The following is a 23062-nucleotide window of genomic DNA, read 5'->3' on the forward strand; positions in this document are numbered from 1 at the left end:
GGCTTTTCACCAAAATGTTACTATTAACTGGTTGCTAAACCGTTTTAATCAATAGTTTATTAAATACGTTAATAAATAAAACAGAATTTGGTTTCACACCTTAGAAAAAGAAAAAAATTTCTTGAAAGCGTGAAAATGTGATCTTTTCTTCCCGTACTCTTCATATTTTTTTAGTTAATATTAAGAATGGCATATACAGGTTGGGCAAATAAGCAAGGTAAGCGGCTGTATCTCAGAACCAGTACATCAGGCAATGGATTTTTTTTTAATTATTATACCGGATGGTGCGTCGCCGAGCGGAACATAGGAAAACCCATGTAAATTTTAAGGGGGTCAATTATTGGCTTCCCTGTACATTTTATAAAAAAAATAATTTTTTGACGAGACCAATCTGGCAAACCAAAAGGGCACCAGTAAAATGAATATTGTCACGGACGTGAGGCAAAGTGTCAATAAATCAGCGACAGTCGATATTTGAAAACAAGTATGAATTATTCAATCGACGACAAAATAGCCATAATTAAGTGGCATTATGGGGGAAACAGTTTTAGAGCAGTATCTGAAATGTTTTCAGTTTATTTCCCCACCAAGCCCATTCCGTCCATTTCAACTATTAAACGTATTGTCAATAAGTTCGAGTCCAAAGGTACCGTAATAAATAATTGTAAATGTTCAACTCAGGATATCGAAAATAGAGCCGAAGAAAGAGAGAACAGAGATATTCTACCGAGTGTGAAGGAAAAGAAGATGGTTAGTACGAGGGTTCTTGGGCAAGAGGTAAATAAACATAATACAACGGTATTGCGCACTTTAAAAAAACACAAATATTATTCGTATAATTCGAAAAACATCAAGAGCTGCAGGAAGGAGATGAAGAGCGAAGAATGGCATTTTGTTTTGAAATGATGGAAAGATCAAATAATGATGGGAATTTTTTAAGAAATATTTCTTTTACCGATAAATGTACATTTACCCTCAACAATGAACCAAATGTTCAGAATTGCCGGTATTGAAAGAAATATTGGTAAGAAAATAAACGTTGCTTTGTTCATACTCGGACACAATATCCCCAAAAAAACAAATGTATTCGTGGGTCACCATACCATTGGACCCTTTTTTATGGACTATAACCAGCTGAAACCTACTTGGACTTATTTCAAAATCAAATTGGACCCGCCTTGGAAGAAATTATTCAGGAAGATCAAATGATCTGGTACGAAAAGGATGGTTGCCTGGTCCATAATGCCCGTATGGTTAGAGAGTGCTTGGAAAATGCTTTTAATGGCAATATTATTGGTCCACGGTACCAGATAATTTGGCCAGCCAGGTCACCTGATCTTTCACCGAATGACTTCTTTTTGTGCGGTCATTTAAAATATGTCATTTATAAAAGTGTAAAGTTTGAGAATCTAAACAGTTATAAAACGCTATTTCGTCAGAATGTAATAAAATTTCCCAATATCAACTTAGTAACGTTAGAAATGAATTTTACCGTTGATCGGTTAGGATATTGTTTAGCTGTTAATGGGGGGTTGTTTGAACATTTGAATAATTGTTTTTATATAATATATGTTTTTATGTAATTCAACAATTATTTATAATTATTTATTGCAATGTCTTTGGACTCGAATTTACTAACAATAGGTATGATAACATTCTTTTTTTAATAATCGATAATAATAATTGTTATTGGTTTAACTTCATCGTTATATTAAATAAAAGTTTAGATAAAAAAGTAATGTTAACGTGTCTTACTTTGAATGTATGGTTGTGAGATTGATAAATCGAAAAAAAAAACATTTCAGTTTAGTCAGATGTAGCTATTTTAAATATACGGTCGCATTACTTCTCTTTAGTTCCTAATAACAAAGCTGGAGGGCGTAATTTGTAATAATTCCAGTTTTTTTCATTTTACTTCAAAAGTTTAAGTTGACCGATATACATTTCACGTATTTAAAAAGTAGATAAAATTTGCAAAAATACTTTGAAAACCGGACGATGATATACTTGCTCGTTTTAAAGTTATAGCGAATTAAAGTTTTTTTACGCACCGAGTCAAAAAGTTCGGGCTGAAAAATGTCTAGTTAACGTATAGTAAGCAGAAAAACCAAAAGAAAGTTTCTTTTGAAATTCAAATCTTTTGCTCGATTTTTTGTAAAATACTTTTTACAAAAAATCGACACTGGGAGTTTTATTTGACCCAGATTCAATACGCATATTGGAACTTGGGTGGTATCTTAACATTTGGCAATAGGTCTAACTACTGTTCGAAATATACTAAAAGATCACAGGTAAGTAATTTCATTGGCGCATCTTTTTAATATCGTTTTCTCCTCGAATATATGAGCATTCTTTTATTAATTTTATTTTAAGGCTCCATCTTCATTCTACATCATGAATAGGGGTATGTACAGTCAACAAAATTGAAAATGTCCCTCGTTCCGTGGCTCTTTACCCATTTACACGTAATTTAAGCACAATTTGGCTACACTGTATGAATGAAGAAAGTATAGCGGCATTTTTCGGAAATAAGTAATGGGGGCTGATGCGGGGTAGCTTATGCGATGGATCTTATTATAACATTGTGTGTAAGGTTACCATTGTAAATTTTAAGATCTATTTTTAAGGAGGGTTTTTCCATATTAATTGGTGGCACGGGGATGCAGGTAAAATGTATAAGGTGGTAATTATAAATAAATTTGATGGTAAGTAGTATTGTGCTGTCTTTTGTGTTTATAAGTGCCTCGAGTCTATTTACGTGTTTAATTTTTTTAATTTTTTAAAGTATTTTATGTAATATTTTTTCATAATGCCAAGATTGCCTGGACAGAGGGACAGTACCATGGAAATTCGTACTAGAATTATTGTTATGCATGAGATGGGTGCCACCTTACGAGAAATAGCAATGGCTACGGATCTTTCAGTAAGTTTTTTTTGTATGCATTTCGTTTAATTTTGTTGTTAGGTAAAATCTATTTAAACTAAACTATGACATTCGTCAAAAATCTTCAAAAATTCTCTTTAACTTTCATTTAAAAAAAAAGGTTTGTTTTTAAACGGAACCAACTTTTTTTAATATCCCGAAATAAGCTAATAAATTTAATAGATCAAAAACGAAAATTATTATCTCATCGTCCCGGGAATCTATTCAAATAGGAGTGATTTCGAGGGTAATTTATAATTTTTTCATTAAATTTTTTATTTAGAAAAATAGCTAAAGATTACATATTTTAAGTTTAATTTATCGATAGATATCTAAAAAAGTTATAAAACTCACCTATATTTTTTAACAAAAAAAAATATACATGTTATTGGGTCTATCAAAATAAAAAATGATTTTGTTTTATTTTTAAAGTAAAATCATTTTACATATGATTGATTGTTTTTTTTGAGGTAGTATTTTTTAAATCCAAGCAACCCTTAGACAGGGTGAGTTTTTTAAAGTGTTGCAACGCGATATCTTGAAAACATTCAAGTTTTTTCTAAATATTTAAAAAACGAAGGTATAGTTTTTTTCAGATAATAAATGAATTTAATGCAGTACCATACCCTAAAAAAAGTATTAATGGGTTTAAAGATTTCTCAAAAACGGTACTCGAGTGTAGTATAGATTGGCGATATTTTGAATTTTAAATTTAATATCTGACTCACTACTGCACCAGTTGAGGGTTAAGGGGAGTGGCCCTATAAAAAAATGTTTATTAAAATAATATTTAGTCCAAAACGCACCATGAGCCAATCCACTACCTATTTACGACATTATTTGTATCCATTAAGTATATTTTTATATCTGTATTATTATTGTATTTATTATTATACCCGTGAATGGGTTTTTTTTATGCCAAATTTAAGCTTTACCTCGTTAATTATATTTATTCGATTTAGTAATATGATACATTATGTATATGCATTTTACGATATTAGACTGACCATTGACATAAGTGAGCTTTGACATAGGTAATTTACGAAAAAGAACAGAAGATCGCCTCCATCGCCAGAATCTATCGCCTGCTTTTATTATAATTTAAAATAATTTTGTCTTTTCGCGCCGGTTGTTATTTTTAAATATGAAGGTTTTATAAAACTCATAGCAAACATTTTAATCTGAAATATTTTCACTTTGAAAACTTTGTCAATATTTTCGTTTTATTTGCTTTTCACCATATATTAAAAAAAGTTGTCATAGAAATATATTTTGACGTAACGCTCTGAATGTTTTAAAAAAACACCAACAAATAATATAAAATTTTATTATTGTTAAGAGACGCTGTTATTGCTTTTTTAGTACCTACTTTATTAACTTATTCTTAATAATAAAATATTTACTGCTATTTTGTATCTATACCTATACATATAAGCCACCCCTTTGCTAAACTGTTGTCACTAACCTAATAGTATAATAGATATCTATTTAATTAATTAATACTAATTACTGCATTTGCTTTTAAACAGGTCAAACAAGTTAGACGCTGGATCCAACGTCAAGAGGCAGAAGGGCATATAGAAACCGGACAACATCCTGGAAGGCAACCTGTATTGACCGAAAATATGAGAGAAGCTATTGTTACCCAAGTAAGAAATAACCCTTTCACAAATAGCTGGGTGGTCAAAGAAACCATGAACTTGGATGTTAGTATGCAAACAATTAGGAATACTCTTCGTTCAGCTGGAATAAATTGTAGCCGACGACCAGCCAAAAAGGCCAAATTAACGGTCGACAACGCAGAGCGAAGGCTTAGGTTTGCTCAAGAAAATATAGACCGAGACTGGTCAAATGTGGTATTTACCGACAAAAAAACACTTTCTTCAGACATAAGGTCGCATCAATTAGTGTGGAGACCTACAAGTACCAGATATGATTCCCATTATTTCCAAGAAACTGAAAAAAGCGGGAGAATAACATTGTCATTATGGGGTTGGATGACCCAAAATGGACCCGGAATGCTGGTAACCACGCCACCCCGAATGAATTCCGCGGACTTTTTTATCCAAGAAGAAATCACGAGAGTGCCTTATTTACAAACGGAAATATTACTTTATTCATCCATTCAGTTAAAAAGTGTGCTTTACTCATGAGAACCACATAGATTTTTTCTACCTCTTACCAAGTTATAGAAATAAACAATTTAAAATATGGATTTGCCGAACAACATTTTGGGTTAATCGAACAAGTGGGGACAATTTTGAACAGTTCTTGTAAAAACAATGTCCACTTAACTTGATAATGAGTAAAAAAAAATTCAATAACGCAAACTAACTTTCTTAATATGCAACTTTTACTATACGAGTATAGGCAATTTTTGGTATATCAACTTCTTTTGACGAGTTCTACACCCTGTATTTTTATATAGGTATACTTATAAATAAAATGTGAGGAAAAAGAAATAAAAATCTTAATTTTTTTCCCATAGTATGGTAGTCCTTAGTACAAGTACTTAGTTTTACTGCGCTGGACAGGGTATTCCAAAATAAGTAGTTTTGGTAGTATCTCAGCTCGTATTACGTTATTAATGGTAGGAGGCGGTGCTAACCATAGCGCGCTATTTTTTATGAAACCTTTAATGCCTTAAACACGTTTGAGTTCGCGTTTTTCATTTCCTAGACACAGGATGAAAGAGAAAAATCTCAACATATACAACATATACTTATCGTATCTGCTGTAGCACTTAAAGTTTCTATTATTATAATGTTTCCTTTTTTTATGATTACCTATATTTTGGTTTACACTTACTGGTTGCTGCCAGAATTAAAAAAACTATTATTTTATCATAGAATTACATCTGTTTGTTTACTTATTTTTAAATACACACCATATATTTAAAAATAAAAAAAACAAATAGGTATTTTTTTAAATTATATTATTTTATACAATAACGCACACTTTAAAAGTAAAAAACAATTTAAAATTTGGATTGGTATTTTTATTTAAGTTGCATTTTATTTTTCAAATGTTGGGTGAGTAATATAAAGTAATACTTTGATAAAAAAAAAATTCAAAGAAAACATCGATTAGGATTTTTATGTAATACATAAAAATGTAAAAACGATTTTTTTTTCTATTTATTTTGACAACAAGCAGCATTTGACAACAAAAATATAGGTTGTGAAAGATCAAGCAAAAAAATAATAATTTGGAGTTAAGAAATATAGTGTCCCAATAAAAAAATAACTAAAAGTAATTTCTCAAAAGTGATGAACCAAACAGAATTTTGAAGAGCGCATTTAGCCAACGTATAAAACACTATAGCGCATGGTCCTAAAAACTTTACACAAGGAAGAAAAACAAACTGATTGATTTTTTTAATATCAGCTTGCACAGCCACAAAAATATTCGAAACGTCCCATTGCAAAACCCAATCTACTGAAAAATGAGTTCCGTCACCCCTTCCTATTTATACACGACTAAACTCGATCGATATACACCCTAGTCACCTTACCGCCCGCCGTACGCTACCCCAGTCAAAAACCATGTTGCCAAATTGTAAGGCAACGAAGTCCGAGAGCAGATGCGAGGGACATTTTCAAATTTGCCGACTGTACATATGGTAGGGATGGAACGAACCTGATTTTGTGCGCAGAATTGATTTTTGTCAATGGATGCTAGAAATTATTCGCGAAAACAGGGATTTTTTGACACAGATTTTGTGGACGCATGAAGCTAGTTTTAGTAGCGGTGTTCTACCAACAGGCATAATATGCAGTATTACTCCGCTGAAAATCCTCTTAGGATGCGAGAAGTCCAGCACCCTGGCTGGCATTTTTGTAGCATTTAGCTGGCCTGCAAATGTATGATGTGGCATGATCAAATGAAAATCACTGGTCCTTTTTTTTTTGATGGCACATACCGGTAATGTTTTTTTTTTGAATTTGTTAATAAATGCTCTACCGATTGACATTGGGAGTGAGACGGACTATGCATTGCCAATTAACTGGTATCCATTACATTTTTCCCGTTTCGTGGGGGATTATACTAATAATTATTTTCAAGGGCGCTCGATCGGAAGGGAAAGTCTATTTCCTTGGCCAGCCAGGTCACTCGACTTTTACTTATGGGGTCGTTTTACGTATTGTGTATCACACTCCATTTACAACTAAACATGATATGGAAAACAGAATCCGTGATGCAATTAATCAAATATGAGTTGCTGAAATCGAAACAGCAGTTTTATCCACCCAAAGAAGATTGGAAGCTTGTTTGGAATATAGAAAGCAGTGTTAACATCTATCGAGGTAAAAAATATCTAATGTTTTAAAACAGCTACAATGATCTTACAAACAGATTTTGAATTGCTACAATCGACTAATTGGTTTAGAATTTACAATAGTTTTACTGATTCCACTTTCAATAGCCTTCTCCCAGCCCTGCTATCGTTCGTAGGCCAAGGAGCCTTAAACCAAAATGATGAATGAATTTTCTAGGCTTTTTAACAATATTTTGAAAAGTATAGGTTAATATATAAGTTTTCGGAAGAAAAGGCGTTTTTTGTTAGGTAATTTAAATTTAGGAAAATAATTACTTGTACTTAAATACTTAATTAATTAATACTTGTACTACGCCACTTGTTGCCGTATGTACAAGTCATGAGGTACATCCGCTTACTTTGCTCATTTGGTCACCCTGTACAATGAGAATGACAAAATTATCGAGTATTTTAAAAATATCTGCGAATATAAATATATAATAAATATTGCAATAATATTTGTTTTGCCTGTCGATCATTAAGCCTAAAGGGTTATGAGTGTGGTATGAGCACTAATGCTAGTACGTTATATAAAGATAGAGTAGTTGTTTTGTTAGTTACTAGTTTAACATCCTTAGCGTTTGATTGCTTTGGGTAATCCATTAAAAAGGGTTGAGCGAAGCTTGAGTGGACTGTTATTGGTTTCGCTTAAGGTGCCATTATCGGTATTGGTTGGTTAACATTCTGTTACTTTGTTCATAATTTTGTATGTGCTTTAACAGCTTTTAGGCAGGCGTTTGTCTGTCTTAAGTAACGAGCCGTATTCTCTCCGCCGTTTGGATGTTCCTGATACATTCTGTCTTAAATCAGTTTTCTATTTTCGGACATAATTATCGGAATATTCTGTCTCACATTTGAATAGTTCTTCATTAATATTTGTACTATTTCTTGCTTTTTATTCTCTTTGTTGGTTTCAATTTTGTTACACATTTATTATATTTCTTAATTTCTGAATTGAAGCGATGAGATCTGCTTTTTGAATCTTAAGGTCATTCAAGTTAGCTCCTAGTTCAGCAACAGCACCTATAAACTTTGATTTGTGATTATTTTAGCAATCGAATAGTATTTTGTCATCCAAACTTTTTCCAATGTATTGATTATTAGGGTCTGATCATTTTAAGTAAGACATGTAATAATAACTATTGATTTTAAATATTTTTTTTTCAATAAAGGTACTTGTAAGACCAAGATTTTTTTTCCGTAACTAATTAGTTTACATGTAATAAGTTCATATCACCTTTAGTACAACATTATTTGTGTGTGTCGCTAATTTAATTTTTAAAGTACCTCTAATGTAACGCAAACAAGAAAATCACTTAGTATTGTTATTACACTACAGGTCAAGAAGTACAAGTTGTGGAGGAAGTAAGTTGTCAATTCTTGGTATATACAATATATTACTTTTTCTTAACCGTTGCGCATTTTTTACTCCCTGCCCACGAAAGATAAAAACGATTAACGCGGTTTAAGTAGTCGCTTTACAAGATTTTGGCATTGGGCCAGGATCGAGTTTAAAATTAGCCTATGTGCTGCCATAAGCTAAGATGGCGGACATAAACTAAACACCGTATCACACACACAAAAACCTGATCGCTAACACAAAGGCAATGCGACATTTGCCAAATGCGAAATAATAACTGTTGGTGTGTCGATTCATAATTTTATTAAATCAATATTGAGCAAAAAAATATAAATTAACAAACCCATTACATTACATCGTGTTAATGACATGCAGAGGTTAATTTCATTCGGAATAAAAGAAACATCTCTAGAAGAGAAACATGTTTTAAAAACAAGTTTTCTTTGTATACACTCTGAAGTTCAGAAATTAAAAAATGTGTATTTACAAAACAATTTGTATTTGTATCTTTTAAAACATTTTGTAACTTAGTTAATTAAACATTTTTCGCAAAACTTTATAAACGAGAAGATATTTTTTTGCAGAAAAAAATATGATTGTCAAATTGTTCATATACTTAACATTGACCATTGAACCGAATCGATCTGGTTCTCGTCATTTTTAAAAATTGTTTTTATTGTTATCTATTATCTTGAATTTGCATTGTATGTTTTGTAGGTCGACACACAAAGTCGCACAATCGCGCCGATGTTTTCTTGCCGAATTATATTTTTCCTAAATTAAGTCCAAGAGGCAAAATACTTACAAATGTTTTTCTTAATGTTATTCAATGATGACAAAACGCATCCTTGAGAAACCATTCAAAAGAATAAATAAAAAAAACCTAATGCCGGGAACTAGCAAGCTTCGAAACGCATATAACAGAAAGAAAGGAGGTTTTAATAGTTTCTACACACAAGATATGTTAATGGTGTATTTGCATAAATTAGGAATTTAGTTAACACATTCAAGGTTATGGTCTTAACCTTACAAAAAATTTGTGTTAGGCTACACTTATAAACGAAATTATTTGACGAAATATTCATATTTATGATTTAGTAGTATCAAATGGCGAATTTAATGAAAAACCTATTAACATATGTGTACCCGTTTACTTTAAAAATATTGTAAGAATGCTCGTCTCAATGTCGAAAATTAAACAAGTTTACTCTCACAATTGAGATTAATTCAGAAAAAATATTTGTAACTTTCAAACATAAGATATTTAATAGACCGCGCCATATAAAAAGGTGTCATAATATTTCTGGTAAAACGTACTAGAAATAAGCTGGTTGTCAGTTAACGTTATACATAATTTTGAAAATTTCAAAGAAAACTAAAAGCTACATTTCACTTAAATGTTATTAAAGTTCAGTAATTAAAAATAAAATTATAAAGATCAGGTAAATCATTTGAGTAGATATTCGCATTTTTTTAAGTAACATTTGTAATATTTAATCATAGATTTGTCAGAAGAGTTTTAAATATTGCTAAAATATAAGAATTTAGAAAGAAATGTTTTTTTGAGCTAAGAAATTTGTGATTGAAAATAAGTACAAAATCTATGTTGTACAGTTTAAGCAGGGTCGTAGCCAGGTGGGTACGATGAAGGGTCGAGCCCCTTGTGCTGAGTTGCCTCTTGAAACTGAAACCCTGTTTTTTTTTAATTTCCCTGAAATTAACGTATTTTAATAAAACCTACATAAGTATTTCATAATATTGGTTCCAATATTTTTAATTATTTTACTCCACTAAAATTTGACTCTACTTTGAACCAGCAGTAACTGTTTTTAGTATTTTTTCAACATTTTTCGTAAAATGACTCGTGAATTCAAACAAATTGCATTTTAGCTATGGAAAAGGTCTGGATAATTTTTCGAATGAATTAAAGAAGATAATAGAGAAGTTTTGACGTTGCTTTCGGCTTTAGAAAATATCGATACAATCAAGATATTTTAAAAACATCTGAAAAAACTCAATTACCCTTCGCATCTAATGTTGAATCCACTGTTATATTACTAACTTCCTAGAAAAAGAACTTGAGGAGTGTCTTTTCAAATGGGGATATCTACATCTTATCTTTTTTTTCAGGAAATCAAAAAAAAACTGTTAGAACAAATACGAAAATATTTGCGGATAAGTGGTTTTACTGTTTAAAAAGTACATAAACCTACTATTAAAACACAATGTTCAGAAAAAAATCATGCCTTTTAATTTTGATGTTAGAAATTTCCAAAAATGTAGAATATCCTCTTTTGAAAAATCCATTTCAATTAATCCCCTTTTGTCTTGAATTAATTGTAAATATCCCCTTTTGTTTATTATTAGTATGAAGTATGAGTTTTTGTTTTAACTACATTTTATCAGGATAATAAAAAATTAAGCAGATCTTTTAATATTTTTTATTAAAAATATCTTAGACGCTATCAAAAATAAACAAAACACAAATTCTAGGTCAAAACAACAAAATATTAGTGGTCAGAAGTTGAAAATTTGTTAAACTTCACCTAAATCATCTCTAAGAAAATCACACATATTTTCCATTTCGGGGTTTGATTGTAACTCGGAAGCACTATTTGGATCATCAATTATTAATTTTAATTAATTAAATTAAACCACTCATCACCAAACTGTTTGTTCAGCAAGTTTTTTATGTCCTTTTTTTGTTCTCGCTTAATGAACGTAACCCCAAATTCAAATTATCTCATGAAAAAGGATGCCCTTTTTAAGAATTGTTACAGGTTTTTGCAATGGATTATCAAATCTATAGTTCTCATAGCATTTTAAATCAATGACCTTGAACCTTTTTTTTAGTAAAAATCATTCAATTTCTGGATACCATCCACTTTTTTATAATATTCCTCCAAGCTTTTTACATCTTTTAGAATCCAAGCGTGCCCCAATAATCTTTTCTTTCTTCAGTCGACCGAAAACCCGGTCTGCTGGTAGAAAACTGTGGCCTCGTACTGGAAAAAATAATGTTATGTCCTTAAGATGTCTTGGGGAGTCATTCAAAAGGTAGAACAGGAGCATGTGTATAATGTGGCTATTCTTGTTTTGCCCTCCGCAACCATTTAATATGTCAAATGGAAACCCCCATCGTGTGATACATCATAGTGAGCAGCGTTAAATTCTCTATTCAACGGTACTAAAAAAAATGAAATCGGTAAATGTGTAAGCAAATAGTTAGCGAAAATGTCTAGAAATAATGAATATTTTACTTACATTTTTATTTACACCAAACTTTGGTATTTTAAATGAATACTTTTAGTGTGGCACCTACATCATTTTAAAATTCTGACATTTTTTATAATAGATCATCAAAAAAAAAAAATACAAGCAATTTATAAGTTAAAATGTGTGGTAACAAACAGTACATTTGGTTCAAGCAAATTATTTATTTTTTTAAGTAAAGAATGCGTACCGTTATTTGCGAGAAAAAAGAGTGTCTTCAAATTTTTTGCAAAAATCTTTGCAGTCTTATTACTTTGTATGTGTATTTATTTCACTTATATTTTTTGCGAAACCTACCTAATAGGTACAAAAAAACACTGCAATACCTTACATTTTTAAGGCGTTTAAAAAGCAGGCTATTATTATTATTTAATTTATTATTGTTATTAATTTATTATTATTGTATTAATTTATTATTGTTAAAACTGTCAGTTTGACGCGTGCAATTTTTCAATTTTAGCTAAAACAGTGAGTTAATAAAATGGTGTATACGCTAGCCGAAAGAATATAAATAATTTTCCTTTATAGAGCTCAAGATCGGTGTGCTCGCAGAACCGCGAGAGCATTTAATGAAAGGTATCAAGATAAAAAAACATGAGCCATAAATACGTATTAGAATTGATACGAAAAAGAGACGGGATCAATTTGCAATAAAAAAAAAATGAAAATAGAGTTGTCGATGAAGCATGCCAAGTTGAAGTACTAGGACAATTTGCTATGGATCCAACTTTGTCTATACCAAGTGCCGCAAAACTAACAAATATTTCCACTGGTTCCGTACATAAAGTTTAAAAAAAAATAAGTTCTTTCCTTATAAAATTCATATTCTTCATGAACTCGGAGAAGATGATTTTGATAGGAGAATTCAATTTTGTGAAGTGATGTGCCAGCGAATTGACGACGATCCCCATTTATTGAAGAACATTTGCTTCAGTGACGAAACGACCTTTTTTTTAAATGGCCTAGTGAACAGACATAACTGTAGATACTGGGATAATGAAAATCCGCATGTTTTTCGGGAAGGCCATACCCAATATCCCCAAAAAATTAATGTTTGGGCAGGAATTTATGGGAATGCTATAATCGGGCCATTTTTTTTTGGAAGAAAATTTGACTGGCGAAGTTTATTTAAACCTTTTAGAAAATGCAATATACCCTTCCATCATCCAATCTATGGAAAATCAAGTAGATCAACATGGCGCTATATTATTGAATGAAAATAATATACATTTTCAGCAGGATGGAGCTCCCGCGCACTACACCTTGATAGTTCGAGAGTGGCTTGATGAACATTTTCGAGAAAAGTGGATTGGCCGACGCGGTGCAATCGAATGGCCTGCGCGGTCTCCGGACCTAACACCACTAGACTTTTTTCTTTGGGGCTACTTAAAAAGCAAAGTTTATAAAACCCCACCTGAGAGTATTGAGAATTTAAAAAATAGAATATTTCAAGTTGTTAAACTAAACAGTTTGTTAAACTAATTAAATTTGTTTTTCTAGCCTACCGATTCACACTTTAATTGCTTCTTGTCAATCAATTTTATATATTTTTTACAACCATTCATAGCATAATGAATGCCCTTTAAAATAATGTATCACACCATGGGGTAGCCATTTGACATACCAAAGTTTGGCGTAAATAAAATATTAATTATTTCTAGACATTTTCGCTATTTGCTTACACATTTACCGATTTAATTTTTTTTGGTACCGTTGAATAGAGAATTTTATGCTCCTTACTATGATCACACGATGGGGGTTCCTATTTGAAATATTAAAGTGAGGTTAGCTGGAGGTGATTGACAGAACTTCAGTAAATGGATAATTAAACGTCCCCCTTTATATCTAATTTGACGTATTTTTTTTTTTTTTTTTTTTTTTTTTTTTAAAGAAAGTTATTAAGGGTAGTTCGTTTTGAAATGAAAGCACTGTATATAGGAAATGCATATAATAAGAAATAAATAATAATTAATAGATGCAAAGACAAATCTAACTCACAAGTTTTAAACTCTACAAGAATCAAAGTTACATACAGATCGAGCTTCAACGATCACATGAACTGCGAAACCATTTAAACATAGAACATATTACGAGGACTCTCAAGGAACCTTTTAAAAAACCTGACAAAGATTAAGAGGTTTTGCAGGTGTCCGATCATCAATTACGTCAGCTAGTATACCATCAAATCTATAAGCCAAATGTCGACCAAATCTACGCTGAACAGACTAGACCCGATTAATGTGATACTGATCAAGTGGATTGCATGCAACATTCCAACTTTTCCACAACCAATAATCTAAAGGTAACTACACAAAGTCTGTGTAGTTCCCTTTAGATTATTGAATCTAGGCCTCTTTGAGAAAATAGACGACTTCTTTCAATTTTCAAAAACCAGTTTAAATGTACATTCCAGAATAAAGTTTCTAATTATGAAACTTTATGAAAACAAATCTCTCTGACAAATTAACCACCAAAGGTAAATTCAAAGATAACAACCCAGTTCAGTAATCTGATAAATTCTGCTCAACATAATAAGTATTGTTAATTAGATAATCGTAGATGACTTCAGTACACCAAATCTCCAGGTAGCTCAGATAGTTCATAAATACCCATCCGATGAAAGCTTATGTCATAATCGGTATAAATTATACAGTGAACAGCAAAAATGTGGAACAAATTCAATAAAAAATAAATGAGGGCGTGTTCGAAAAAACGCTCGCACACATCGATTAATATTTTGGTTGTGCATTTTTTTCAATAAAAATTTTGTATACATAATTTTTTTTTTGTCTCATGTAGCGGTCGTCAAAACTTGTTCTATTAAAAAAAAAATAGAAAAAAAAGGATTTTACTTTTCTATTCTTACTTTATTACCTTTTTTCTAAAAACATACAAAATATGATACATGTCAAAAAATATGGAACAAATGCACTTAAAATTGTTTAAGTATCTAACAGAACAAGCATTACTTAAGGTATAAAAGGTATATTGTCATGGTAAGTAAATTTTCAAATATGACTTTTGTGAATGCGTATTTAAAGTAAATGTGGTTCTTTTAAATGAAACTCAACGAATTGAATTTTTATTGGAAACAGAAATAAACAAAACACTCAAGAAGTTTGTAATTTGTTTAATACAAAATATCCGGAAAGGCCCATTACAAGTAGTACAGTAAGTAAAATGGAAAGAAAATTTAAAGAAACAGGGACAGTAAAAAAATCGTGTACCGCCAGGTCGTCCAAAAATTAATGATAAAGCAAGATTTATTATTTTAGTAGAAGTAGAATATAATACCCATATTTCGTCTTCTGAAGGAGCCTCAAATAATATTGTTAGCCAACGAACATTTGTGTATATTGAAGAAAGAAAAGTATCATGCATACAAACTTAGATTACTGCATGAGCTAAACGATGATGATCCTGATCGCAGACTAGAATTTTCTGAAAATTTGATGAAAATATGTAACTTAAATCCATTATTCCATCGGCAGATACTATTGAGTGAGGAAGCTACGTTCTGCTTAAATAGTACGGTAAATAAGCAAAAGTTTAGGTATTGGAGCACGAATAATCCCCATTGGATGAGAAAAAATGGTACACAGCATCCGAAAAAATGAAATGCTTGGGCAGGGATTTTAAATAATAAAATTATTGGACCTTTTTTTTCGATGAAATTCTTATCGGAGATCGATATTTAGAATTTCTTGAAAATGACTTAATTATATAATAACGCATTTTCAATCCAAATCCAAATCAGCTTAATATGCCAAATAGATCTATTTGGTTTCAACAGGATGGTGCCCGACCCCATTTTGACTCGTCAGGTACGCGAATATTTGAATGCGGTATTTTCCGGACAGGGGGAAGGAGGGGTCCTACGAAATGACCTGCAAGATCCCCAGATCTCACACCCCTGGATTTTTTTATTTTTTTTATTTGAAATCAAAAGTTTATAAAGAGAAACCGCGCAATTTAGATGATCTCAAATTTAAAATTAGTCAAATTAATGAAAATACTCTTAGCAGTGTTTTGAATAAGTTTTTAAATAGACTAGCATTTTGCCAAGAAGTGAATGGTGGGCATTTTGAACACTTAATAAATTAATTAAAATATTTAATTCGTTGAGTTTCATTTATAATTTTACGTACATTGATTTTTTTTACATGTATCATATTTTTTATGTTTGTAGAAAAAAGGAATTAAAAAGCAAGAATAAAAAAATGAAATTCGTTTTTTTCTATATTTAGTAAAATAAGTTTTATAGACTAAAAACAGCAATTTTCAAAACCGCGTATCTTAGAAACAGTAGAATAAAAGTATAGCATGTGATTTATAATTTTGTGTAGAATCCAAAAATGTAACCACACAGAGGGTGTTTTATTTAAAATTAGAAAGATGGTATTGACCACGGCTACATGAGACTCTAAATAATAATAAAATCATTTTAACAATATGCTAAACGATGTTTTAAACGAATATTTTGAGTAAATACTAACATCACATATCGAGTAAAATTTACGTTCTCATTGTTTATAAAATCGTGTTTAACAATCTTCGTATGAAACAAAAATAAAGCGAGAAATATTTATCAGCTATTTCATTTAGACATATCTTCAGTAACCTTATAGATAGATGGCTGACGTGGTATTGTGAGATAGTTAGTTAAAACAAAAGTGGTGGTGGCAAGATGTAATAAACTACTAGTACAATTTCAGTTTTTTTTTTATATTTTTAATTATCATAGAAATAGTTAATTCTTGTTATAATTTTGTTCAACGATTTTTTAGAAACTAGTTTTTTCTCCTCCTGATTATCAAATTAATATAAATCAATTAATATTATATCACAAAGATAAAAATGTATTCTCCTAAGGACGAAATACTCATACATCAAATAAACATTACTTCCATATCATCCAAATGAACCTAAAATAAAAACCTAATTTTATCTAAATCGAGTAACGTCGGAAGCCTCCGGAAATGTTCGGTACTCGGTGGTGAAAAAATCGCCTACGTCATAAAACATTCTACTACTTTATTTTAAAGCCTTTAATCACTCCTGCTAGAAGGAATGTTAATAAAAATATACTCACTTTGTGTCTAAAGTATGTTTATTACAAAGACAGACACAGTCTAATCATAATTAGTAAAAGATTGTAAAGTAAATATATGCGAAAAACCCTACCTACTTGTAACTATTCGAGATTCCTTAAATACTAAACAAAAACCGTTTAGGGCAAGTACTGTGTGAAAAAAAAACAGAATTAAGTATCCATAGTCCAGTCTTCATAAAACGACACTGAAGGAGTTCAACCGAAAGCACTAGCTACAGACGTCATCACTGAACTTGTCGCACGACAGACACGGCACGCACGTAAATTACACAGGGGCTCTTCGGGCAACCCCTAGCGAGCACGGGCCCCTTTTTGAGGGGCCCCAGCACCGTTCTACCGCTTGCTACCCACTAAGATTCTATCCAGAATAATATCACACAACAGGCTCAAAATATAAGTTTTATTTCAGTACTTGTATACAAGCGAAGCTGCTTTTTGAGTATTTTTGACCTGATGCCTAAGTTTAAGTTCCACACAGCAGAGCATCAGTTGCCTGAACCAAAATTTTAATGTTAATTATAGACATAAACAAAACAGAAATATCCATCCTATACATAGAATCTCGTTAACCTTATGGTTTTTTAATAGAACTCTGTATTTTTGGGACAATATACCAACCGCAATTGATAGAGTTTAAGGCATGTGGTATGTATACCTTTTCCGAAATATCATAACAAAAAGGAAGTTGTGCCGAAATATACTCAACCTTGAAACTTAAAGTAAATATGGATTTTTTGAATAAGTTTTTTTAAATGCCCTACCTTTAGATAAGACCTACTAGGTATTAAAGGTTTAAATTATTAATTATCAGCATTCTCCATGTTGTTTTTTTCACGTAAAAATTGATAAATTCCAAAATCAAGCATCAGATTTTTAATGTTTAATAAGGTAGACGCAAATATTTGCGTGCATACGATTATTTATGAAATAATAAATTAGTATGTTTTAAAATTTTTATTATACAAAAAAATACTTTTTTTTTGTACAAAACAAAAACACAATCAAAAAGTTTGTACACTTGTTTTATTTTAAATAGTTTATTTGCTCCATAAAAATAATAAATAAAAATACAAAAGACAAAAACATTAAAAATAAGACAAAAACGACAGTATAAAACACCGGCGTAAATTGCATGCTTTTTACCGATCAATGTCTTAGAACTAAAAAATATTTGCCTTCTTTTAGGGGTGTGCAAATACGTTTTTGTCAATTTATTTCATACAGATCCTAAAAAGCGTTTTTCTGCAAATAAATTTAAAAAGATTATGAGCATCTTAAATAAAAAAATATAATACTATAAAACCAACTATCATTATTAATTTGTGTCTTGACTGGCATTATGAATTATTTATCATGGTGTTGATTTATTGTTATTAACCCCCTAAATTATACTATTTTCCAGAAAAATCGCATAAGTGTTCAAATTTTTTTATTTAATTTATTTTTTTGTTTTAATTTTAAATAGAATTTTTAAAAAAATACCGCTCAAACCATTAAAACCAAAAAAAGTCTATAAAATACGTTAATGTTTATTTATAAGTCGAATTCGCAGGGATATAAGCAGCCGTTAGTTTTATAAATTAAATAAAACTTTTTTAGTTATAAATGGATAATAAAAATTTTTTGAAAGAGTGTATAATAATATAAGTCTGTATCGCTGTTGAACTTAGGTATTTAATATTTTTTTAAGGATTTTATTTATTTTTTGCATATTTAAAAAAACAAATAACCGACATATTAAAATAAAGTCACACAAAAACAGATTCGATGCTTAAGCTTCTTGTGCGGTCTCCAAAAAAAAAATGAAATAGAAAATGTTGTCGCAATAACTTTAAATCGATAAAACGTCATATAAGTTGACGGCGCTACCAGATTATCGTACACATTTTCTTGTTATTTTTTTTTTTTTTTTTGGGTACGAAGTACACATTGGTTTTCGTGGCCCCCTTGCTGCAAAGTTTTTCACACATATGCTCCATAAAATGTCCCCTACCGGTCGTGACACAGCTGTTCGCCGTACTACGTCGCACACGTGCAAGTCAACTCCACGAGCCAACACGCAGACATATCTTATGTCGCTTCCAGGGACGTAATATGCATTTTTTCCGGATCAGATTTTCCTTGGCATTTTCAGATTTAAAAAGGTTAGGCACAAATGAATGTTTTGTTATGACAATCAATACACAGGGTGGCCCTTCGAAAACAATCCAGCAAGGTTTGGGGCCCTTTTTTTAAAAAATTTTAAAAAATGTTCGGACCTCTCGATTATTGATTTTAAGGGACAATTTTTTTTAATACTTTCAACCCCTTAACATCAACCCCTTTGGCGGGGGTTGCAACCACCCTCAAAATTTTAAATAGGAGTAGGGTTGAGTTTTCGCAGTATGCAGCTTGTCAAATATTTTCAAATAATACCATTGTTTAATAATTTGTTTTTAGAGGTTCTTGATTTAAAAAACAAAAATGTTCGCACCGTCGATTTTTGATTTTAGAAAAAACGATTTTTTGCTTAAATTTTTAACCCCACAACTTCAACCCCTTAGCGGGGGCGACACTGACCCTTATTTTTTAAGTGGGAAGGGTTTTGATACATCTTTTGAAAGAGCATTCAATTTTCTTTATAATAGCTCTTTGTTTTTTAAATTTGAGCTGCGGGTTCCAGAGAAATCTAATTTAATTTTATTGATTAGTACTTACGCATCATCTTAATAAATGTTGAAAATGTCTACCTCCATACAATAGTACAGTAACTGGTCAAAGTGTTTCCGGACATTGTGAAGAATATTGGGTCTTATTTGTTGGCATTCATAAATGATGCGGTTTCGTAAATCTTCTAACGATTCAGGTTGAGTGGTTTTGAAGTTTTCGATTTCAGATGTCTCCACAAAAAGGAATCAACAGGAGATAAATCGGGTAATTTCGTGGGCCATTCGATATAGCAACCCTTCTCTCAATCCATCTACCAGGAAACTTTACATCCAGAAACTGCCATACTTGTAATGCATAATGGGGAGGAGCCTCGTCTTGCTGAAATATCGCATTTTCCTCATGGTAGCGTTGGTCGATTTTCATAATTTCAATCAATGCTATGTTAACGGCGTTCTCCAAAAGGCCTAAGTACGTATCTCCATTTAAATTTCCCGGCAAGAAAAATGGTCCAGTTATGTGATGATGTTATTTTTGAGGGAGTTGATGGATATATGATTCTTGGATTCGTGTCGGACCAGTACCGACAATTATGACGATTGACAGTACTATTGAGAAAAAATAAACATTCGTCTAATAAGCAAACATTTAAAAGATAGTTGGGATTATTTGAAGTTCGGACATTATTTTACAAAACTGTAAACGGCGGTCGTTATCATCTTCATTTAATTCTTGAAGAAGTTGAATTTTATATGTGTGCCATTTATTATGTTTTATAATTCTCTGTACAGTGGTTCACGAGATTCCCGTTACATGAGAAAGTTTTCTGGTACTTAATGTAGGGTTCATACTAACTTCACCCAGAACATCGACTTCTACTGCCTCATTTCTCACTGGATTTTTAATATTCCGTTTTTTATTTGCCACCGAACCAGTTTCGCGAAATTTTGCCACTAACTTTAGGATGTAACCATGATGTACGTGTTTATTTGCATGTCATGTTTAGTTACATGTCAAACGAAAGAAAAGCACAGAAATAACTAATTCACATCAACTTGTTTACTGAAGATAAAGTCTTTTAAAAAAGTTTTTAATAGTTTGCTGGACTGTTTTCGATGGGCCACCCTGTATTAAAAATTACTAATTTCTTTTTTTTTTTTGTTTCATATGCTTTATTTCGTAACATATAAAGTTGTCCTATCCTTCGAAACTTTAGTGTGAAACTGAAATCACGAGACAATTTTGATCTTGCAGGTTAAGACAGCATTAAATGTTTGCAAAAATCTTGTTTCCTCGTCAGTTCATAAATTCAAGTTACAACTTTTGAACCCCACAATTCCAAAATTATATTGTTTACACAAAATCCATAAACCTGGCAATACAATGAGACCATTTGTCTCCACTATAGGATGTCCTATAGGAACTTACAACATTTGAATGTTTTCAGTAAGGCAATGTGAGACATTAAAATTACGTTATGAATGCTTTTCAGTCAAAAAACAACAACAGCTTATTTCAGAAGTCAATAATTTAGTTCTAAGTGAAAATGGAATTCTTGTTTCTTTCGATGTATTTTCACAAATTCTTCACAAGCATGTCTATACCAGAAACTTTGGAATATCTGATTGAACTTTTGGCAGGCAATGGTTTCGATAAATATTCAAGAAATAATTAAATTAATAAAACTTTGCATGTCACAAAATATTTTTTAATATAACAACTCGTACTATGAACAATAACAAGCCGTGGGTAATTGCCTCTCTCCCTTTCTAGCAGAACTCTTCATGAACCGTTTTGAATGAAAAAATTATATTCCAATACTTTCATACTAGACAAAAGCAAATGAAACATTGATAATTTTGTAGAACAACTCAATAACTGTTTCCCATCCATCAGATTTACCTTCGAATAAGAAATAAATAATCAACTTCCATTTTTAGATACTCTTATGAAAAATATAAATCCGTTAGGACTTGAAAAGAAACAAATACTTTTAGATACTTAACTAGTAACTCTAACCATTATTTTCAAAATAAAATGGCTAAGCTCTTGGTTTGATCTCATTTCCTCTAAGTAATAACGGTTGCAATATCAAAACTATTTTGTGATTTAAACATATAAAATGTTTATTCTTATTTAAACGTAGAAGGTTATAAATCAATTCTAAATGAACAAAAAACAATTATAATATTAAAAAGAATTAAGACGATAATATATTGTTGAATGCAACGACCACCTGTAAATCTGCTTTACTATAAACTATGAATTTGCTGGTTCCTTTGGAGTACTCAAGACAAGAACATTCTTGGGCACTTAATTTTTTCTTTATTTACGTATTTTTAATGATGTTTGATAGATAAGTAATTTTCAGTAATAATTTCCTTGTATGACATATATACTAAATAAATCCGAAGAAGACAGCTAGAAAAAGAGCTATATGGAATCATACTTAATTTAAGTAATTATGTAGAGAAGTACTGTTCAAATTCAATTTTTACGATTTACTTGTGTAATTTTTTTCGTATAAAGAACTGTTTTTGAGAATATAAAATTTTGGAAACTACCCCCTCAAATATTTATTTAAATGAAAAACTATTGATGTTGCGCAATAAAATATAGTATACAAGGAAGTAAAACATAATAGAAAATGTCAACGTACCTTAGAGGATGTTTAAAGGGATAACGCGGGACGGTTCCCAAGCCTGCAAGAGGGAACTCATCAGAAGATGACATTAGGGTAAAATGCCAATTTTAGGGGGAACGAACCTACGATGTCTTTTGGAAGTCATTAATTTTCAAGTAAAGTAAACTGTTATCTTTCTTTCCCTTATAGATAATACACTAATGTTGGGTGCACGTGACAAAAGCCCTGTATAATGTTAGAAACAGTGTACAGGGCGGTCCACGATTGACGCACCATTAGGAATCGGCAACTGTAACAATTACGATGTTTGTTAAATTGTGGCAAAGTTCGGCAATTTCACAATTTTCGTATAAAACAAAATGCCGCCTCTTCATAATTTAATAAAGATCCGACATAAATAATAATAAGTGGCTAGTTCAAAATGACTGGTAGTTTATCTATATAATTTGGCCACTCTTACTTCTACTTACTACTTCCCCGTCCGGGAAAACTGTTTTGCTAAACTTTCTCTACTAGATCCGTTACAAATGTGAAACATAATAAGCTAGCAGTTTTAAATTTAAATTAAGATCTTCACATTAAAATCTTGGGTAATTTTAACTTTCTTTTGAAACTTTTTTTTAACTTTTGAAATCCTAGTACTTCATTACGCAATATTACTACTGCTAGTATTAATATCTCGCAATCAAGTTTTTACTTTCGTTGGGTTCTGTATATAATGCCTATATATACCTACAAAGAACAATGTATTAATACGAGGATGAAGAACAAACTTCTCAATTATC

At 31.1% G+C, this 23062-nt stretch overlaps 1 protein-coding gene across 9 annotated transcripts in view; it reads right to left on the reverse strand.

Moving 5' to 3' along the window:
• Positions 1 to 23062, reverse strand: part of LOC126748785 (myocyte-specific enhancer factor 2) — a 150621-nt gene that overhangs the window by 102144 nt on the left and 25415 nt on the right. For 2 of the 9 annotated variants that reach the window (XM_050458246.1, XM_050458245.1), the window contains exon 1: positions 17063 to 17414. The exons of 4 other annotated variants lie outside the window; for them this stretch is intronic. The gene's annotated coding sequence lies outside the window, so the exon portion shown is untranslated. Of the gene's footprint in view, positions 1 to 17058; positions 17419 to 23062 lie in introns of those variants that run through there. 3 more of the 9 variants (XM_050458234.1, XM_050458239.1, XM_050458247.1) reach the window with 3 other exon arrangements.

Source organism: Anthonomus grandis, chromosome 22, assembly GCF_022605725.1.
Source record: "Anthonomus grandis grandis chromosome 22, icAntGran1.3, whole genome shotgun sequence".
NCBI classification, from domain to species: Eukaryota; Metazoa; Arthropoda; class Insecta; order Coleoptera; family Curculionidae; genus Anthonomus; species Anthonomus grandis.